Raw genomic sequence first — 19917 nt, forward strand, 5'->3', positions numbered from 1 at the left:
CAAATGAGTCCTGTTAAAGGACTTAATGTAGATGTTCACACGCAAAAAAACAAACAAAAAACCAAACCCTCAAAAGTTTGTTATATGCTTCACACCACATGTAACAATGAACTCAAAATGAATCACAAAATTAACTATAAAACCTAAAACTATAAAAATTCTAGACAAAAACAGACGAGAAAGTCTTTGGGACCTGGAGTTATGTGAAGAATTCTTAGTTATGACACCAAAAGCACAATCCATACACACACACACACACACACACACACACTTTACTTCATCAAAGTTTAAAACTTTTGCTCTGTAAACAACACTGTCATGTGAATGAAGACAAAAGACAGAGCCTAGAAAGATTTTTTGCACATCACATATCTGACCAAGGAACTGTATCTAAAATGCCTGCCGAACACTTAAAACTCAATAAGGAAAGAAACAACCCGATTACAAACTGTATAAAATATTTGAACAGACCCTTCACTAAAGAAGATATACAGATGGTAAATTCGGCCATAAATAAAATTTCAATATCATTATTCATAAGGGAAATGAAAATTAAAAACACAACGTAATACCACCAAAATGCCAAGGACCAAGAACAATGCCCAATACCAAATGATAATGAGGATGTGGAACAAGTAGAACTTTCATGCGTGGCTGGTTGAAATGCAAAATGTTACAGCACTTCAGAAAAGTGTGTAGTGGTTTCTTATATATTCAAATGTATACTTGCCATGTACGGAGCAACCCTCATCCTAAGTATTTATCCAAATAAAATGAAAACCTATGTTCACACAATAGCTAATATGTGAATGCTTATTGGCTATATTCATAATTGTCCAAAATAAAAATAAACCAATGTTCTTTAGCTGGTGAAAGGATAAGCAAACTGTGGTACATCCATACAGAGGAATAGCGCTCAGTAATAGAATGAACTCGTGATACACGCAACACAAATGAATCCCAATGACGTTAAACTAAGTGAGAGAAGCTAGATTCAAACTCTACATATTGGATGATTCTATTTACCTGACACATCTGTAGGAAATGTGAACACATCAGAAGTTGCCAGGAATTGAGGAGAGGGGGAGGAGTTGCCTGCAAAGAGGCAGCACAGGGAATATTTGGGGATAACGGAACCATTTAGTATCTTGTCTTGTTTACACTTTTGTCAAAACTCAAAGAATTTTACACCAAAGTCAATTATAGTGTATGAAAATGAAAATGGCAACACCAAAAACAGTGAAGAGAAAGATAAGAAACACCATAAACTATTGGGTTTGGTTAAAACATACGAATAAAAAGGATCCGTACAATTCATAGAAAGATGGGTGCTAAAAAGAATCCACACAGATATACATTCTTGTGAAATCTCATAACACTAAGAATAAACAAATTTAAGTCTGAGAAAGACAGAGGCAGAGAAAGAGAGAGGATATCAAACTTATAAAACAAGCAAAATCCCGCTGATGGTAGATTTATAAACAATTAACATATAGCCCTATACCCGATCAATCTGTTACTCAATTGTGGTATAAAATAAAGATAATGTAAGCTACAATGACAGTTCACTTTTTTAAAGTTTTTTTTTAAATTTTTATTTTATATTGGCACTTAAATTTTTTTTTGAAATATAGTCGATTTACAATGTTGTGTTAGTTTCAGGTGTACAGCAAAGTGATTCAGTTCTACATATATATGTATATATCTTCTTTTTTAGATTCTTTTCCATTATAGGTTATTATAAGATACTGAGTATAGTTCCCTGTGCTATATAGTAGGTCCTCGTTGTTTATCTAGTTTACATATAGTAGTATGTATCTGTTAATCCCAAGCTCCTAATTTATCCCTCCCCCGCTCCCCTTTGGTAACCATAAGTTTGTTTTCTATGTCTGTGAGTCTATTTCTGTTTTGTAAATGACTACATTTCTATCATTTTTTTAAAATTCCACATATAAGCAGTATCATATGATATTTGTCTTTGTCTGACTTATTTCACTTAGTTGGATAATCTCTAGGGTCATCCACATTGCTGCAAGTGGCATTATTTCATTCTTTTTTATGGCTGAGTAATATTCCATTGTGTATATATACCACATCTTATTTATCCATTCATCTGTCTACGGACACTTAGGTTGTTTCCATGTCTTGGCTATTGTAAACAGTGCTGATATGAACATTGGAGTGCATGTGTCCTTTCAAATTATAGTTTTCTCCAGACCTATGCCCAGAAGTGGGATCTCTGGATAATATGGTAACTCTTTTTCTAGTTTTTTAAGGACTCTCCCTACTGTTCACTTTTGATGTCCCCTTTCTCAGGAAATTTCTTGAGGTTGTCCTCCACAAAACAAGGGTAAAGATCAAGGAAGAGAAGCACTGCAATTGCGTTAGGAATGCAGTGAAACAAACACTGGAATGACTTGCTTGTAAAAAGCCTAGAAAGGAATTGGTTCAAATTAGATCCCTAAGACAATGAACTCCAAGAAGGATATCTTTTAAAAGAATGGGATACATTCCAATTAACAGATGAAATAATAGGTAACTGGATATTCTTAGTGTTATATTGAAGAATGCATATATTTATTCTCTCAGCCACAAAAATGTAGGGAAAATGAAAAATTCTAAAAAAAAAAAAAAAGAACTATACTAAAAGTCCATGGTGAATTTATGAAACAAAATAAAATAAGGCATGATTTCAGGCAACTTAAGAAGTATATAAAAAGTACATTTGTTTGGGATTTAAGCAGCATTCTTCTCAAGAGGTCCTGGGTATGTGACATTGGACATGAAGAGATTAAAATGGTATCCTAGACCAGAGTGTTCTTTCTTGAGCAGTAGTTACATAACTGTCATTACATGCTATTTACTGAGTTTCAAGAATCAACTTATACAATATATAACTATATATATAACTACATATATATAACTATATATAACTATATATATGTGTACCATTGGTATTTCCTTTGTAAAGATAAAGCTATACCTGACAGGATTTAGAAGGTGGATATAAGGAAGGTGAGGAGAGCTAGTACCATCAACTGAAGGAGATACTGTCTGAAATTAATGGATCACGATTACAAAATCAAGCAATGACTGAACTAAAATAGAGGCATACATTGGAAATAGTGCAGTTCGATTCCAAACCACCACAATAAAGCAAATATCATAACGATGAAAATGTTTGAAATATTGTGAGAATTACTAAAACATGACATAGACCCACTGTGAGCAAATACGGTTGGAAAATGGAATAAATAGACTTGCTCGAAACAGTACTGCCACAACCATCATTTTGTAAAAAACACAGTACATGTGAAGTGCAAGAAAGTGAAGCCCAATAAAACAAGGTATGCCTGTAATAATATAACTAATAAAATTAAGAATATTATGAGACAGCTAGGTGGGGGTATTTGAATTTTAACTAACTCTTACTCATTTGTAGGAGAATCAAAATTTTGTTTAATAAATCGAGAAATGTTTTTATATTATTAATAGTTACAGGTAGAACCACCAGAAGAGACACTAGAAGAAATTTACAGAATTCCTGCTTGTCAGTAGCAGGATTGGAAATGGTGGGGCATGAGATGAAATGTTATAAATTCTTTAATACTATCTAATTTTTACCATGTATATGGGTTAGCTTGGAAAAATCAAACAATAAGCAAAATTTGGAATGAACTGTAAGTAAAAATGACATAAGAAGTAATTATAAAGGTAGGAAAGATGACTGTAATCAAACATGACTCCCTCATTTCCAAAATACCTGGAGAAAAATAGATATGATCTAATAGTGAGAAACTCTTCAGTGAACTAATATTCATTGGGGATGAAACATTCTAACATTAGTACAGTCAAAAATTATTCTGAATTGACAGAGCAAAGCTTCTAAAGAAACAAAATGAGTTTCAAAGCGGGCTTTCTGCTGAGCTCAGATTTTGAAAATTACAATTTTAAATGCTATGAAGTGAAGCACAGAACCAAGGATCTATGAAAGCATGGTCCAGACTCCATTTTTATGATTTTAGTATCAGGGAAACAGAAAAATTGGAATAAGACCAAAGACGGCCTAAGCACAATCATTTAGGTAGATGGCATAATGTTACCAAACTACTTGTCTTATTTTCAGTGTCCTTTCTGTCGTTACTAATATTTTTTAATCAAAGAGAAAGGTCTGCAACACAGAAAAGTTTTTAAAACTTTATTAAGTGAGAGCTGAAGTCTAATGAAGATGAGATACAGTAAGTCATCCTTAGATACTTAAAATGTGTTAAAATAAAATATGCTAAGGGAACTTTCAGATACAATTGAAGACATAGTGTCAGTAATCTTTGTTTTAAAAAAAATCCTGGATATAGAGAGAAGTGTTGGGTGACTTTACATTTACTAATGTCACCACAGTGTTTTTTCAAAAGGGGATAAAAAAAAAGTTGTGATATTAAATATTGCCAAATTTCACATCGGTCCCCAAGAAAATTCTACAATGGACTGTGAAAAAGATGATTTAATAAGTCACTTAAGAAGTTGATCATCAGTATAAACAAATATACAGGCATAAGGCGTAAATTCTCATGGACTAACATGTAATAAGATAGGATTATTGACTAGATCAAAAGAAACTTACAAATACTGGGAAGGTACCTTAATTTTCAGTAATTCATGTAAGGACTGTAGGGGAGGAAAACTTTTCTTCCTTCCTTCTAGGTTCTTTGGCTGGTCTAATAACTAAGTTGATGTAAGACAGATTAGCAGGAGAAAAACAAATTTAATTTTGTATGTACAGAATCTATAAAATGAGACTAAAAAAAGTGACCCAAGCAGGCAGCTTTTATACCTTTTAGACAAGGAAAAAATAAATCTGTGAGGCATTGACAAGTAAAAGGGGTTTGAGCTTGGGGTACCAAGTTAGTGAAGAAGTAACAATGTGTTTTTATACAACTTTCTTGGCCCTAAATTCCCTATCTCTGGTGAGAAGGATGCCTTCTACCTCCTGGTATAGGGAGGATACCCTTCACGTGGGAGATTTATTTCATGCTTCCAGGGAGGGGCAAAGGAAGTCAGCGTGTCCATCTTGCACTGGTTGTTTCTTAAGTAACTTTAAAATAATCGATGGAATATTACTCAGCCATAAAAAAGAGCAAAATAATGCCATTTGCAGCAACGTGGATGGACCTAGACATTTTCATACTTTCATAAGTAAGTCAGACAAAGACAAATATCATATAATATCACTCATATGTGGAATCTAATTTTTAAAAAGATGATATGAATGAACTTATTTACAAAAGAGAAACAGACTTACAGATATCAAAAAGAAGCTTATGGTTACCAAAGGGGAAATGTGGCAGGGAGGGATAAATCAGGAGCTTGGGATTAACATATACACACAGGGAACTCTACTCAATATTCTGTGATAACCTACATGAGGAAAGAATCTGAAAAAGGATGAATATATGTATATGCATAACCGAGTCACTTTACTGTACACCTGAAACTAACAAAACATTGTCAATCAACTATACTCCAATAAAATTTCAAAAATAAAGAATAAAAAATAATCAACATGCCAAAGTGGCTTATTTTGGGGTGGCATAGTCTGCTCCCCTTCAGTACATCACTCATAGCCTGTGGACAAGATTGAAAACTGTGGCCTATATTATAGTTCGATTAGTTGAAATCATATTTAACTGAACAATATTATCCGGAAAAGTGTTGATGAATGCAATTTATCAGTCACTGAAGATGACAGGCAGAAAACTCTATAGTTACATAGAACAGGGTTCTCCCATGTCGTTTTTACAACTGGATTTTGTCACTGCACTGAATAAAGAAGCCAAGCTGGTTAAGTCTCCAAAGCCACAATTCTGTTAGGATAGGCGCTGCATCAGAGGACCGATGAACTACTCCTAAGTCCTGGCATGCTCAGACAATGAGCTACAACAACATGAAACAATAGGAATAAATCTTAGGGCCTCTTGTTAGAATGTTTTTTCTTAAAATTTTAAAAGATCACTTGAGTAAGCAGATGGGGAACTTTTACTGACAGTTTATTTTTTAAAAATGAGACAAGCTTAATATCAGCTCAATGTGAAGCCAAAGTAGGCATGCCAACCTTAAAATTTAATGTAAGATAAAATTTCATTAGCAGACATAATAGCTCTTTGATCTGGAGAATTGACCCTTTTAGTATTCATAGCTTATCTCAGTCAATGGCTGAAGGGTTAAAATTCAATCTGCTAGTTATATTTCAAGTTGACTGATAAGAAAATGGAATATGTCCAGAGTAGGACAAGCAGAATGGTACAGAAACTAGAATCCATACTACATAAGAAAAAGTTGAAAACACAGCGACCAGTTAGCCAAGATGGTAGAGATTTGTTCATCTTGTATTTTCCATTGCTAATAAAGTTGTCAGTAAATGCTCATGGAAAGATTAAATTCGTTGTGTATGATATAAAGGCATATACAAGAGCGATTACATTCCTCTCAGACAAAGAGGTCTTTTTTACATATAAATATGTCACATACAAATGGGCTTTTGCTCCTTGCCTTGCATTGAGATCTACCCTTTTGTGATACCTCAGACATTATTTCCTTTGTCTTGGGCACTTAAAAGTGAGTCACACTTTACAAAGAAGCATGGTTTTTATAAACAATCTCACCAAGTAAACTTTCTGGAAAGTGATATCATGAACAAACAGTTGAAGCCTTGTCCGCACAATATTATTCAGAATTAACTTATCAGATTGGCCTTTAACTAAAATAAAGGCACTTGTCTGGGACCTGAATGTTCATGATGTTGTTTGGTGTTTATATACTTTAGTGAAGTATTTGGTAACAAGGACTCTATTTGACGGGATTCCCAGATGTATTCACGAAAGCATGTTCATTCCATTATTTCTCATATTAAGTTCAAGCCTTAGCCCAGACATAAAGTTCTTACCGTTTTTTTAGGCGTTCTGGAGGTGCACAAAGAGAGACTTTTTTTCTGCTGTCAAAACCAAAATATATATTGTTTGTTTATTTTGACATTTTTCAAGAAGGCAGAGAAGGGTGATATTCGGGCAGAGGTGGCAATATGCTACCCCTCTTCGAAATTCCTCCTGGTATTCAGGGAATTTCATCTTGGTGCCATTCTGGACTGAAACTGTCTCAGGAACAGTAAGGTCCGAACATACTCAACCTTCAATTTTAGGCAGATAATACTCTATAATACTCAATTTTATGCAGATAATACTTTATGCTCTATACTTCAAATATCTGAAATCCCCTATCTGGGGAAAAAAACAAGACTATCTCCTAATTTTGGTCAGCCTTCTGTATTCTTTATCCCAAATAATGGTGTCACAACCTACCCAGTTTCTCAAGCTGAAACCACAGAGGGATCTCCCATTATTCACTCTCCTTCATGTCACACATCCAATATGGACACTATTCCCAGAAATGTCTAGGAAATTCCCTCCAATCTGCCACTGCTAAAATCAGGCTCTGGATTATTGCAAGATTATTCCAGATTATTTCTAGATTATTTCAAGAGCCGTCTACATTTCTCATATGAGATCTTTTATAATCTGTCCTCGACAAATACCACCACTTCCTATTACATATGACCATATGCTCCAGTTACACAAAACTAACCACCATTCCCAGGATATACTGAACTCTTTTATAACTCCCTGCATTTCAGCTGTCAGTAATGACCCTTTTTTTCTCTTGTGAGCTCTAAGACAAATCTTCAATTCCATAAGCAGATGCTGAGAACTTCACGCATATGAGTGTTTAAAATACTGCAAGTACTAAGATTAGGTATGTTTTCACACTACGGTAGAAAGAAGCAATCCAAAAAAAAAAAAAAAAATCTAAAAATATGTGTCCTAACAAAGGTATATAAAAGGCAGGGAAGTGGACAAGGAAAAAAGTGAACATTCTTTTGTTTTGTTTTGTTTTGAGGTAGGGAGGGGCTCAGAGAGGAAGACACATTTGAATAGGAAATTGAAGGATTGTGGAGGGTGAATAAGACTTTGCAAGGCCGATATGAAGAATAAGAGAAGTCCTGGCAGAGACAACTCCCCATAGTATAAAACCTAATACATACGTACAAGAAAACAGAAGTCATTTGTTAGTTTTGGAGCATAAAGAACTTGGGGATACAACTGAAGAAATAAGAAGGAGTCTGATTAAGTTAGGCCTTAGATATTGCTAAGGAGTTGAGACATTGAGACTTGACTCGTAGACACCAAGGAACTATGTTGCATTTTAAGCAAGACAATCAGAAGAATATTTGCAGTTTTATAAGATTACTCTGGTAATCTTTAAGAAGCAGACATTTTGAAGGCAGTCAAGCCTGGAGGTTGAAAGAAGCCATGGTCTGGTCCAGATTGGGAAAATAAAGGTTGTCATATGGCAGGGGGATCAAACAAAGGGGATGCATGATTAGGATATTAATTAGCTTGAGTCAACAGTATGTACAGGTTGATTACAATGCGATGTTAAAGCCTGAGGACAGTCTGTGCTAAGTTCTGAGTTTCTGGATTCTGTGCAAAGGTGGATGGTGTCACCATTACTGAAAAGACCAGAGAACCAGCCCAGTAGGGGAAAATGAGCTGAGCCTTGACTATCCTGTGTCTTAATGTTGTTGCCTCCAAGAGGTGAAGCGGGGGGACCATTGGAAATTTGATTCCCCACCACTGCCACTGCCATGAGGGCAGTTGTACCCAGTGGAGCGACTCTGCAAAGGAACCAAGGAAATCCAAACATGTTTGCCGTTACTGGCTAAATGGCAATCGTTGGAAAATTCCTTTCTTTTTACACATTCCTCCATGGTAAATTGTCTCTGTGGTTCTGTACCTTTCAAAAACGTTGATGTGGTCTGAGGTTTTGTAGCTAGGTTAGGTTCTCCGTACAAATTTTCCTCAAGATGCATGTGAATAAACACCTATGGGAACTTGAACTGTGGTCTGACAAGCTTTCATCTGGGTTCCCAGAGCATAAGACAGCACAGAGCATAAGATGATAGAATCATATGTGGCATATCGTTTGCACTCTATAAATGCTATCCAATAAATTTTTCACTTGAAAAAAAACTGTAATTCTTTACAATTGCATTAACGTAGCTTTGATGATACGACAGCTATTAAATTTTACTTCATTAACAGAAAAAAAAAGCAAACTGATAGAGTGATTCTCCCTGCCTTGTCCTTCCTCCTCTCTTAGTGACCACCAGCAACAGCACAGTTTTCTTTCTTTTTTTAAATAAAATTATTTATTTATTTTATTTATTTTTGGCTGTGTTGGGTCTTCGTTGCAGTACGCGGGCCTCTCATTGCTGTGGCTTCTATTGTTGCGGAGCATGGGCTCTAGGCGCGTGGGCTTCAGTAGTTGTGGCACACGGGCTCAGCACTTGTGGCATGCGGGCTCAGCACTTGTGGCTCGCGGGCCCTAGAGTGCAGGCTCAGTAGTTGTGGTGCATGGGCTTAGTTGCTCCACGGCATGTGGAATCTTTCCGGACCAGGGCTTGAACCCGTGTCCCCTGCATTGGCTGGTGGAGTCTCAGGAAAGTCCCAGCACAGGGTTTTCTTAGCAACAGTTATTGCCAGGGAGTATACTGTTGTTAATCATTATCTTGAAAACTGCAATTATCCCCAAACCTTAAATTCCTTAATTTGGATATGCTATTTTCTCTTTGTTTTGTAACCCCTTGAGTCATATGCTGCCTACATGGGAGTATTTATCAAAGTTTATTTAAGCTTTGTTAAGGAGAAAACCACAGGCCTAAGATGGCATCACTTGTGCTAAAACCTATGAAACTAAACTTAGATTTAATACCTGACCTCACTGTAGTTTCAACCTTCCCCAGGAATGTGATCTTAATGTAGGCAGTGTGGAATTTTCCGGTCAGCACCACATGGACCCTCTCCAAAGAAAGGAGAAGTAATCTGTGTGGTGAAAGACACTCACCCTTCTCCCCAAAGAAGGTGACTTCTGGCCTGAAAGATCCTTTATTTTGCTAATATCTTCCATGCCCCACCCTCCTTCCGCCTACAAAAAACTTCCATTTTGTACAACCCCTTGGAGCACCCTTCTATTCACTGGATGGGATGCTGCCGGATTCATGAATTGCTCGATAAAGCCAGCTAGATCTTCAAATTTACTCAGCTGAATTTCCTTTTTTAACAGCTTGGCTAGCCAAATTGTGCGTTAGGATCACCCCCATGAAATTGATGGAACCATTCAAGTAAGTGCTGTTTCTTGCAATTCGTTCGCGATTTATTTTGCATGGCAATTTTATCAGCTGTTTTTGATTTCATAAAAGTGCCTTTACTGATTTAAAAGCAGATAGCTATGTTTTCTATTTTTATCTATAAACAGCTTTATATGCCCCATCAGAGCAAGCACTCAAAACAAAAACCAAAAACTTTAAGTACAAATCAGATATGCTTCTCAATACACAATTGCAAACTGCTGCATTTTTTACAAAGTTTATTTTATACTTTTCTGCTTGGATTCTCTCTCATACCTGCTCGGTCCCTGGCCCTGTTTATAACACCTGACTCTCCTATACCAACCTGTCATTGGAAGCACTGGTTGACTCCCAGCACTTACCTATCATTCCTTGTTCTGTCTAGAGGAGCTGATTTTCTCGTCTCTAGCCTAGGTTGTTACTTGGATCACTGCCAAGAGTCCTTCATTCTTGCTTTTCCCTGTTGTTTGTCTCCCAGCCAGTCTTCTCTCTCACACGAGGAAGGTCATGCGTGTCTCCATTACGGCTCCTAACCCATCCGGCCTCTATATATTCCAGTAGCTCACCTTGTGTCTGCACTTTCCAACTGAGTTTCTGTCTGCTGAAAGAAGTGAATGACAAGTTAGTAGTTTATTCGGGTTTTCTTCTACCCAACGACTGAAATGAATGAGATCATGGGAATTTTTATGACGTAATTTAATGAACAGAAAACCACACCGAGAATGTTAAGCTAACATTTGGTAAATGCATCTGAAAGGGTTTCTTCTTTGGCATCAAACCCTCAGCACTTTCAAAGCCTTCCTTCGGATTGCGTAGCTAAAGGTACAGGGAAGCTATTATACAGCCTCCATCCTATGGCCTCAGCTCCTGATCCTAGTTTCCTGGCTTGTGTGGTTCCACCATCATAGAAGCTCAAGTGAATGGTCAGTTTCGCACTCATCTGAGAGCAAGGCAACTTGGAAGTAGCTGGTATGTCCTTAGAAGTTTGCTGTTTTTTTTTAATCACTTGAACTGTGTAGGTTAGTAATAGAACACCGACACTGATATAAGAAAAAGAAATCATTAGAGTTTTGTTTGGGGTTTTCTCTGGGGATAAAGGAGAAATTTGAAAATAGGAAACAACTAAACCACCCAAACAACTAAAAGTTTTACTTTTCATACCCTCAAAAATACTCTTTGAAATTTCTGTCTAAAATTCAAATTGTGGTTGTGATATTTCATAAAGTCATAATAATATATAAGAGAAATAGAAAACTTTGTGTATAAATAACCGTGAAGAAAAACCCTCCTTCCATGATTATTGCTGCTTGGAAAACTCTAGCTTTTTTATTAGTGTCCTTAGAACCCAGGAATAAACAAAAGAAGATTCTGATTTCATGGTGATATTGCTTCTGGACAAAATGAATCACTTACCATTTCTAGGACATTGTAGGACATGATTAGATTTGTAATTTAAAATATATTACACGGGCTTCCCTGGTGGCGCAGTGGTTGAGAGTCCACCTGCCGGTGCAGGGGACACCGGTTCGCGCCCCGGTCCAGGAAGATCCCACATGCCACGGAGCGGCTAGGCCCGTGAACCATGGCCACTGAGCCTGCGCGTCTGGAGCCTGTGCTCCGCAACGGGAGAGGCCATAACAGTGAGAGGCCCACGTACCGCAAAAAGTAAAAAAATAATAAAATAAAATATATTACACATCTGAACTATTGAAAGTTTAGTTGGAGAGGAAAAAAATCAGAGATAGCTAAACAAAAACAAAGTAAAAAATAATCCAAAAACTGAGCTGAGGACTTTCAAGGCTCCACTAGACTTTCCACAGAAATGAAATACTGTTCAACCAAGGCAATACCAAATGGAAACATTTCTAAATTAAAAGACACAATATACCCATACAAAACAATGATCACCAACTGGTATCAAAATAGGAGTTCACTGGAAATTGTTTGATGGAGTAACGCATGCTTTGTTAGGATTTACCTGAATTGTTATTTAAAAATCTTCCTGAACAAACTATGAGGTACATGAATACATGAAACTGAAAATCTATTTTTAAAAAAAGATGCCAGTGTATCTTTTCGAATTAGAGTTTTCATTTTTTCTAGATATACGCCCAGGATTGGGATTGCTGAATCATATAGCAACTCTATTTTTTTTTTTTTTTTTTTGCGGTACGCAGGCCTCTCACCATTGTGGCCTCTCCCGTTGCGGAGCACAGGCTCCGGACGCGCAGGCTCAGCGGCCATGGCTCACGGGCCCAGCCGCTCCGTGGCATGTGGGATCTTCCCGAACCGGGGCACGAACCCGTGTCCCCTGCATCGGCAGGCGGACTCTCAACCGCTGCGCCACCAGGGAAGCCCAGCAACTCTATTTTTAGTTTAAGGAACCTCCATACTGTTCTCCATAGTGGCTGCACCAATTTACATTCCCACCAACGGTGTAAGAGGGTTCCCTTTTCTCCACACCCTCTCCAGCATTTACAGTTTGTAGATTTTTTGAGGATGGCCATTCCGACCGGTGTGAGGTGATACCTCACTGTAGTTGTGATCTGCATTTTCTTTAATAATTAGCGTAGGTTCTGGGTTTGGATCCTCGAGTATCTGCAAGGGGTTGGTGGCATATCATTAGCTACTGATTTGAGATTAACTGTTAGGGCCACAGCCCTGAATAAAGTCATGAAATTTTGAACTTTTTAATCTATGTTCCTCCTCATCCTCACATTCCTCACTTTTCTCTCAAATATTCCATTAAAATATCAGCCCTTACTCCTTCCTAATCAAAGTTTGTTTTCAGACTTGAAATCACAAACAATAACTAACAGCTGAGACTATTATGTCCTTTTTAGGATTACTTAGGTTTTAATAAGAATTCACACCATAAACCAAAGAAAGTGAAGTTTTTGGTAAAGTTTCATGGCAGTTAGATGGCTTTTCGACATCTCTAAAATTGCCTCACCCAAGCAGTTCCCTGTCCTATCTTAAGCCAGTTGTGGTTAAGAGTAAACTTCCACAGCAGTAAATTATTTGGTAAGAAATGTTTGCTATTCTTACACATACTCAAAAAGCCATTTGGAGGGGGGCGAAAAATGTCACAGTGTAACTATCACTGTGGGTCCGAAAATGCTTTACTTATTTATATAATTGCAAATATTTTATACTAAAAAGGCAACAATATGTATATATTCAAATAACTTTATGTAAATTATTTTTCACAATACATTTTTTTCAGATCTTTGAAAGTTTATTAATAAGTAGCCTTAGAAAATCAGGTTTTTTAAATTGGAGGTAGTACTTTTAAATCTTCAGCACTTCCAAAATGTATTCATGATTAAAAGTGCCAAAGAAAGTAAGATAACTTTTAACTCAGAACAAACTTAAGCCAATTATTTTTCTATTTTAATTCAAACAATTATTTATAACCCATTGATTATATTACTGCTTTCTAAACATCAGCATTTGCATAACTCTTCCACAGTTTTGGGCTGTATGTATGTGTCCCACATATACTTTTGCTTACTCTATACTTTGTTACCCTGTATTAAAATACATGTATTTAAAATAATCTTGTATCACTGCCATGCATTTAAAATGATCTCACTTGCCCTAAGTAGAGGGATTATAAATGCAAATATGATTAAAACCAAGCTTTTATGTTAAAGACTATATAAGTAATGCTAAATCTAGTCAATTTGCAAAACTGCACATCAAAAATTACGTTACTCAGTGAGAAAAAATGATAATGTTTTTGATTAGTCAGTGATAAAGGCACATGTGGTTTAGCATAAGGTGAAGATGAGGTTCCTGAATAAAATACTTTTGCTTTTTAAAGTTTTTATGTTAAATAAAGAATCAAAACTTTGCATATGGGATCAGAAAGCAAAATAATTAATTTTTTCTCTAACATAGTTGGATACTGAGCGTTAGCTCCTGAGAAGATACGTGACCTTTGTTAGACTTTTATTTCAAATTGTCAACTGAAGTAATCTACAGAATGAATGAATGTAGTTATATCAGTACTTTGCCCACACATCGTAAGAAAAGGATTCATTCTCCACTCACCAGTGCCTTCTGACTGAGAAAAATGTTTATCAAGAACTTTTTCCAAATATTTCAAGTGTCTTTTTATAATAATTCCAGTGGTTTTTAGCAAACTCTTCAAAAAATTTCATAAGCAGATTAGACAAGATATCAATTTGATCAAGGAGGTAGGTGTACTTGACTTATGTAATGCTTACATGCTTTTTGACTTCATACTTAAGCAAACTTAACTTGTAAAGAAGTTATGGTGTTGTTAGGAAGCTAACAGTATTCTAGTTCTCGTGATTCCTGGCTCACAGTAAGCTTGCACTTCACTGCCTTCTTGAAATTCACCATGTGACTTGCTTTGGTGAATGGAATGATGTGCGTCACTTCCTGGTGGAAGCTTTAAGGGTCAGTGCCCAATGCCTTATATTTTCTTGCCCCTGCCATGGCAAATGGCAGTGCTTTGATAGTGGCAATCCATCCCATCAGGTTCTAAAACAGCACTATTTACAATAGTCAAGACATGGAAGCAACCGAAATGTCCATTTACAGATGAATGGATAAAGAAGATGTGGTATATACATATGTATATATATACGTATATATATACATATATATATACACACACACACACACAATGGAATACTACTCAGCCATAAAAAGAATGAAATAATGCCATTTGCAGTAACATAGATGGACCTAGAGATTATCATACTAAATGAAGTCAGACAGAGAAATATAAATACCATATGCTATCGTTTGTATGTGGAATCTAAAAAAATGATACAAATGAACTTATTTACAAAATAGAAACAGACTCCCGGACATAGAAAACAAACTTGTGGTCACCAAAGGGGAAAGGTGGGGAGGAGGGATAAATGAGAAATTTGGGATTAACAGATACACATCACTATATATAAAATAGATAATCAACAAGTACCTGCTGTATAGCACAGGGAACTATACTCAATATCTTGTAATAACCTATATGGGAAAAGAATCTGAATAACAATGTAACTGAATCACTGTGCTGTACACCTGAAACTAACACAGCATTGTAAATCAACTATACTTCAATTAAAAAAAAAATCACACACATACACAGAGAGAGAGAGAGAGAGAGAGAAAGAAAGAAAGTCATTTTCACCAGCCTTGGAATGCCAGTGCTGAATACCCTCTGGCACTGTGGAAGGCACCGCATAGGTACTTTCCTCTCTAATGGTCTCTGCTCACCTACTAAAAGATACGTCTTCAAAGCAAAAAAATAAAAAATAAAATGAAGGCCACTGTTGTGGACTTGGGTTCTAGCCAAACTGAGTAGGACACAGACTCATGTTTTGCAAGTCAAAGAATATGGGGGATTATTTATCACCACAGCTTCATCTAACCCATCCTGACTAATCCTCATCCATTCAGACTTTTCGAATGAGCCATTATTTGTACAAAATTAATTTGCAAATTCCTGCATAAAAACCTTACTGATTAAATATTTCTTCCAGAGAAAGGTAAAGTTCTAATCACCAGATAAAACACTCTATATTTTCTGAGAGTCAACATAATTCAGTCTGAAAGAGCAGGTTTTTAAACATTTTTAAACATTAAAATGTTTTTTAAACATTCCCTATCTCTTCACAAACAGTCAAGAATTTGGAGGTCTACCCTTAATGCAGATGAAAATTTTAACTGATGAAAAAATACTTTTCCTAAAAAACTGTATATAACTAATGGGACAAAAAATTCCTTATGTGTTCAACACAGAATATAATTTGCTTCTGTTGTAACAACTTAAATGCCTGCAACAGGTTTTCTTAGCCTAAGACCAAATACATCTTTAGTGTCAGCGCTTAACTCAGTTTATCACGTTTATTCTATGTTACTAGTTGGGATGGAGCTGTCAAATTATTTAGAAATCTCTAATCATAGCTATTTTCAATGGTTGAATGAAAAAAGTCTTCATGGAATTCTTTATTCACTCATATCTGCAAAACAGTTGTTAATGAACGTACATGGCCACACTTAAGATAGCAATCATTTCTTTGGTTTCTGCCATATCTAGAATTTTAAAATAAACTTTATTTTTTGATGAAAGCACTTTATCTATCACTGTATTTATTCCATTCACAAACGTGATTTTTGTCATTACTTAATGGCAAATTTACTAAAGAACCTGCCAAAAGTTCAGCATCTCTAACCTTGTGTTTAAATGTGACACTGAACGCAAGTATTCCAAAGCTTTTGCCTTTGTCCCGACACAACAGACATTAATTTTTGAGACACATTTGAATATCTTTATACTTAATTTTGAATATTTTGATAGATTCCGCTTGGCATACTTCGGGTACTTCAAAATTATTCTTGAGCTTGATTCATTTAATGTGTGCCTGTATATCTATGATTCAGAATGGAATAGAACCCATTTTATTGCCAGTTCATCAAAATAAGAAACATCAAATATTTCTATATACTTTATGTAAAAATTTGTATTGAGATAAAATTGACATATAACATTACATTAGTTTCAGGTGTACAACATAACGATTCAATATGTGTATATATTGTGAAATGATCACCACAATTAGTCTAGTTAACATCTGTCACCATACATAGTTAAAAAATAAATTTTTTTTCCTCGTGGTGAGGTCTTATAAGATCTACTCTCTTAGCAACTTTCAAATATGCAATACAGGATTATTAACTATAGTCACCATGCTGCATGTTGTATCCCTATGATTTACTTATTTTCTAACTGGGTTGGACATTTTGACCCCCTTCACCCATTTTGCCCACCTCCTATCCCCTGCTTCTGGCAACCACCATTCTTCTATCAGTATCTATGGCTTGTTTTAGTTTGCTTATTAAATTCTAAATATAAATCAGATCATATAGTATTTGTCTTTCTCTGTCTGACCTATTTCACTTAGCATAATACTCTCAAGTTCCATCCATGCTGTCACAAATGGCAATATTTCATTTTTTATGGCTGAATAGTATTCCCTTGTATATGTATGCCACATCTTCTTATCCATTCACCTATTGATGCACACTGAGGTTGTTTCCATGTCTTTGATATTGTAAATAATAATACTGGAATGAACATGTGGGTGCATATTTCTTTTCAAATTAGTATTTTTGTTTTCTTCACATAAATACCTTGAAGTGGAATTGCTGGCTCATACGGTAGTTCTATTCTTAATTTACTGAGGAAGCACTGTACTCTGTTCTCCATAGTAGCGGCACAAATTTACATTCCCATCAACAGCGCACAAGAGTTCCCTTTTCTCCACAACCTCATTGACACTTATTTCTTATCTTTGTGATAAGAGCCATTCTAACAGGTGTGACGTAATACCCCTTTGTGATTTTGATTTGCATTTCCCTGATGATTAGTGATGTTGAGTATCTTTTCATGTACCTATAAGCCATGTGTATGTCTTCTTCAGATCCTCTGCCCATTTTTAATTGGATATTTTTGGCTATTGAGTTATATAAGTTCTCTGTATATTTTGGATATTAACCACTCATCAGGTATACAATTTGCAAATTTTTTCTCCCATTCAGTATGTTGCCATTTCACTTTGTTAACGATTTCCTTTGCTGTGCAGAAGATTTTTACTTTGATGTAGTCAACTATTTTATACATTTTAATGATATTTTGGGGTTCTTTTGTAGATAATATTTATGAAACACTAAGTAATTTATTTACTTAGTTTTCATAACTCTTTGAAGACATATGGCTGTATTGCTAACAGTACTATTACTATTTCTATCAGTCTCTTTGTCATTATGCTTTAAAAATTCTCTTTCAAATTAGTCATCCATGATGGGATAACCAACAACAAAATAAAAAAAGAAAACCAAAAAAAAATACCAATGACAGGTCTTATTCCAATTCATGATTATGTATAATTATAGGAATTTTTTTTTTTTTTTTTTTTTTTTTTTTGCGGTACGCGGGCCTCTCACTGTTGTGGCCTCTCCCGTTGCGGAGCACAGGCTCCGGACGCACAGGCTCAGCGGCCACGGCTCACGGGCCCAGCCGCTCCGCGGCATGTGGGATCTTCCCGGACCGGGGCACGAACCCGTGTCCTCTGCATTGGCAGGCGGACTCTCAACCACTGCGCCACCAGGGAAGCCCTATAGGAACTTTTTTTATATTCAATAGGTGCCAATAGCCCCAGAGGTGAGGATTTAAAGTACTGCTGGGAAAAAATGGAATGATGTGCTTATAGACTCAATATTTAATAATCCACAGTAGGAATACTACTCAGCCATAAAAAGAATGAAATAATGCCATTGGCAGCAACATGGATGGACCTAGAGATTACCATAGTAAGTGAAGTGAGTCAGACAGAGAAAGAGAAATACCATATGATGTCACTTATATGTGGGATCTAAAAGATGACACAAATGAACCTAATTATGAAACAGAATCAGGAACAGAGAATAGACTGGTAGTTGTCAAGGGGGAGGAGGGTGGGAGAGGGATGGATTGGGAGTTTGGGATTCACAGATGCAAACTGGTATAAATAGAATGGATAAACAACAAGGTCTTACTGCATAGCACAGGGAAGTATGTCAATATCCTGCGATAAACCATAATGGAAAAGAATATGAAAAAGAATATATATATGAGTATAACTTAGTCACTTTGTTGTACAGCACAAATTAATACAACATTGTGAATCAACTATAAATAAAAAATAAAATTTTTAAAAAACCACAGTAAAAACCCACATTTTTTATACTTTGCATCCTTCTAAAAAATTATGATTGACGTTTCAATTTCTGTAGGTTTGAGGCATTCAGGGGGTAGGCTTGAAATGTTATGGTGAATCCACTATCTGGGTGGGTCCACTAAAGGCAGCAATCTGTTGGGGATCACGGGTGTTATGTAATCACTACATGTGTTTCCAAAACACATCGTTTTATTGGTTCATAATAAGGCACTCTAATGCCTATTATCTTAAAATAACCACCATTCTATTTCCTTCAAAATCCTCTGGTGTGGCTATGGTTGGTTCACCTGGATGGACTTTTTGCTCTTCTTATTTGAGGACCCCCAGGTAGCAGCATTTACTGCTGGTTGGGCTGGAATGTCCAAGGTGGCTTCACTGATATGTCTGGTGGCCTGATGTGGTTGGTTCTAGAAGACAGGGCTCAGCTGTAGCAATGGGATGGCTGGGCCTCTCTCCCTCAATGTAGTCTTGGGGTCTCGCCCTCTCCACTAGGCCGCTACATTGTTCTCTTCAGCAGGGTAGCTGGCTGTCCCGTGTGGTCTTTCAGGACTTATAAAAGTGCAAAACCAGAAGATAACAAAGAGTTTTTAAGGCTTAGGCCTGGATTGGCAAAATATAACAAAGATGAGACAGAAACGGGAGTACTGAAAGAGACAATTCATTCAAAAGGATTTGGGAAGGCATGTAACGGACACTAGACCATAGCGATTATGAAATCTAGACAGATCCGTGTTTCCAATTGCCCTGGCTCTGGGCCAGGGAGCAAATTTTACTTCCTGAGAGTGATTCTTGTAATCAGTCAGCTCTGTCCTCTGGACTCTTGGTTCTAACTTCTGAGCTTATGCTTCTTTTTCCATGAGAAATGGCCTGAGTGGGCAACTTAAGGAAATTTCTGTCTGCTTTCTATTCTTGTAGTTCAAGGGC

At 36.4% G+C, this 19917-nt stretch overlaps 1 protein-coding gene across 1 annotated transcript in view; it reads right to left on the reverse strand.

The window, feature by feature from the left end:
- Nucleotides 1-19917, reverse strand: part of DLGAP1 (DLG associated protein 1) — a 1249429-nt gene that overhangs the window by 857229 nt on the left and 372283 nt on the right. Inside the window, exon 3 of the mRNA XM_067699609.1 lies at nt 10600-10838. The gene's annotated coding sequence lies outside the window, so the exon portion shown is untranslated. The remainder of the gene's footprint in view (nt 1-10599; nt 10839-19917) is intronic.

Source organism: Pseudorca crassidens, chromosome 12 (assembly GCF_039906515.1).
Source record: "Pseudorca crassidens isolate mPseCra1 chromosome 12, mPseCra1.hap1, whole genome shotgun sequence".
Taxonomy (NCBI): domain Eukaryota; kingdom Metazoa; phylum Chordata; class Mammalia; order Artiodactyla; family Delphinidae; genus Pseudorca; species Pseudorca crassidens.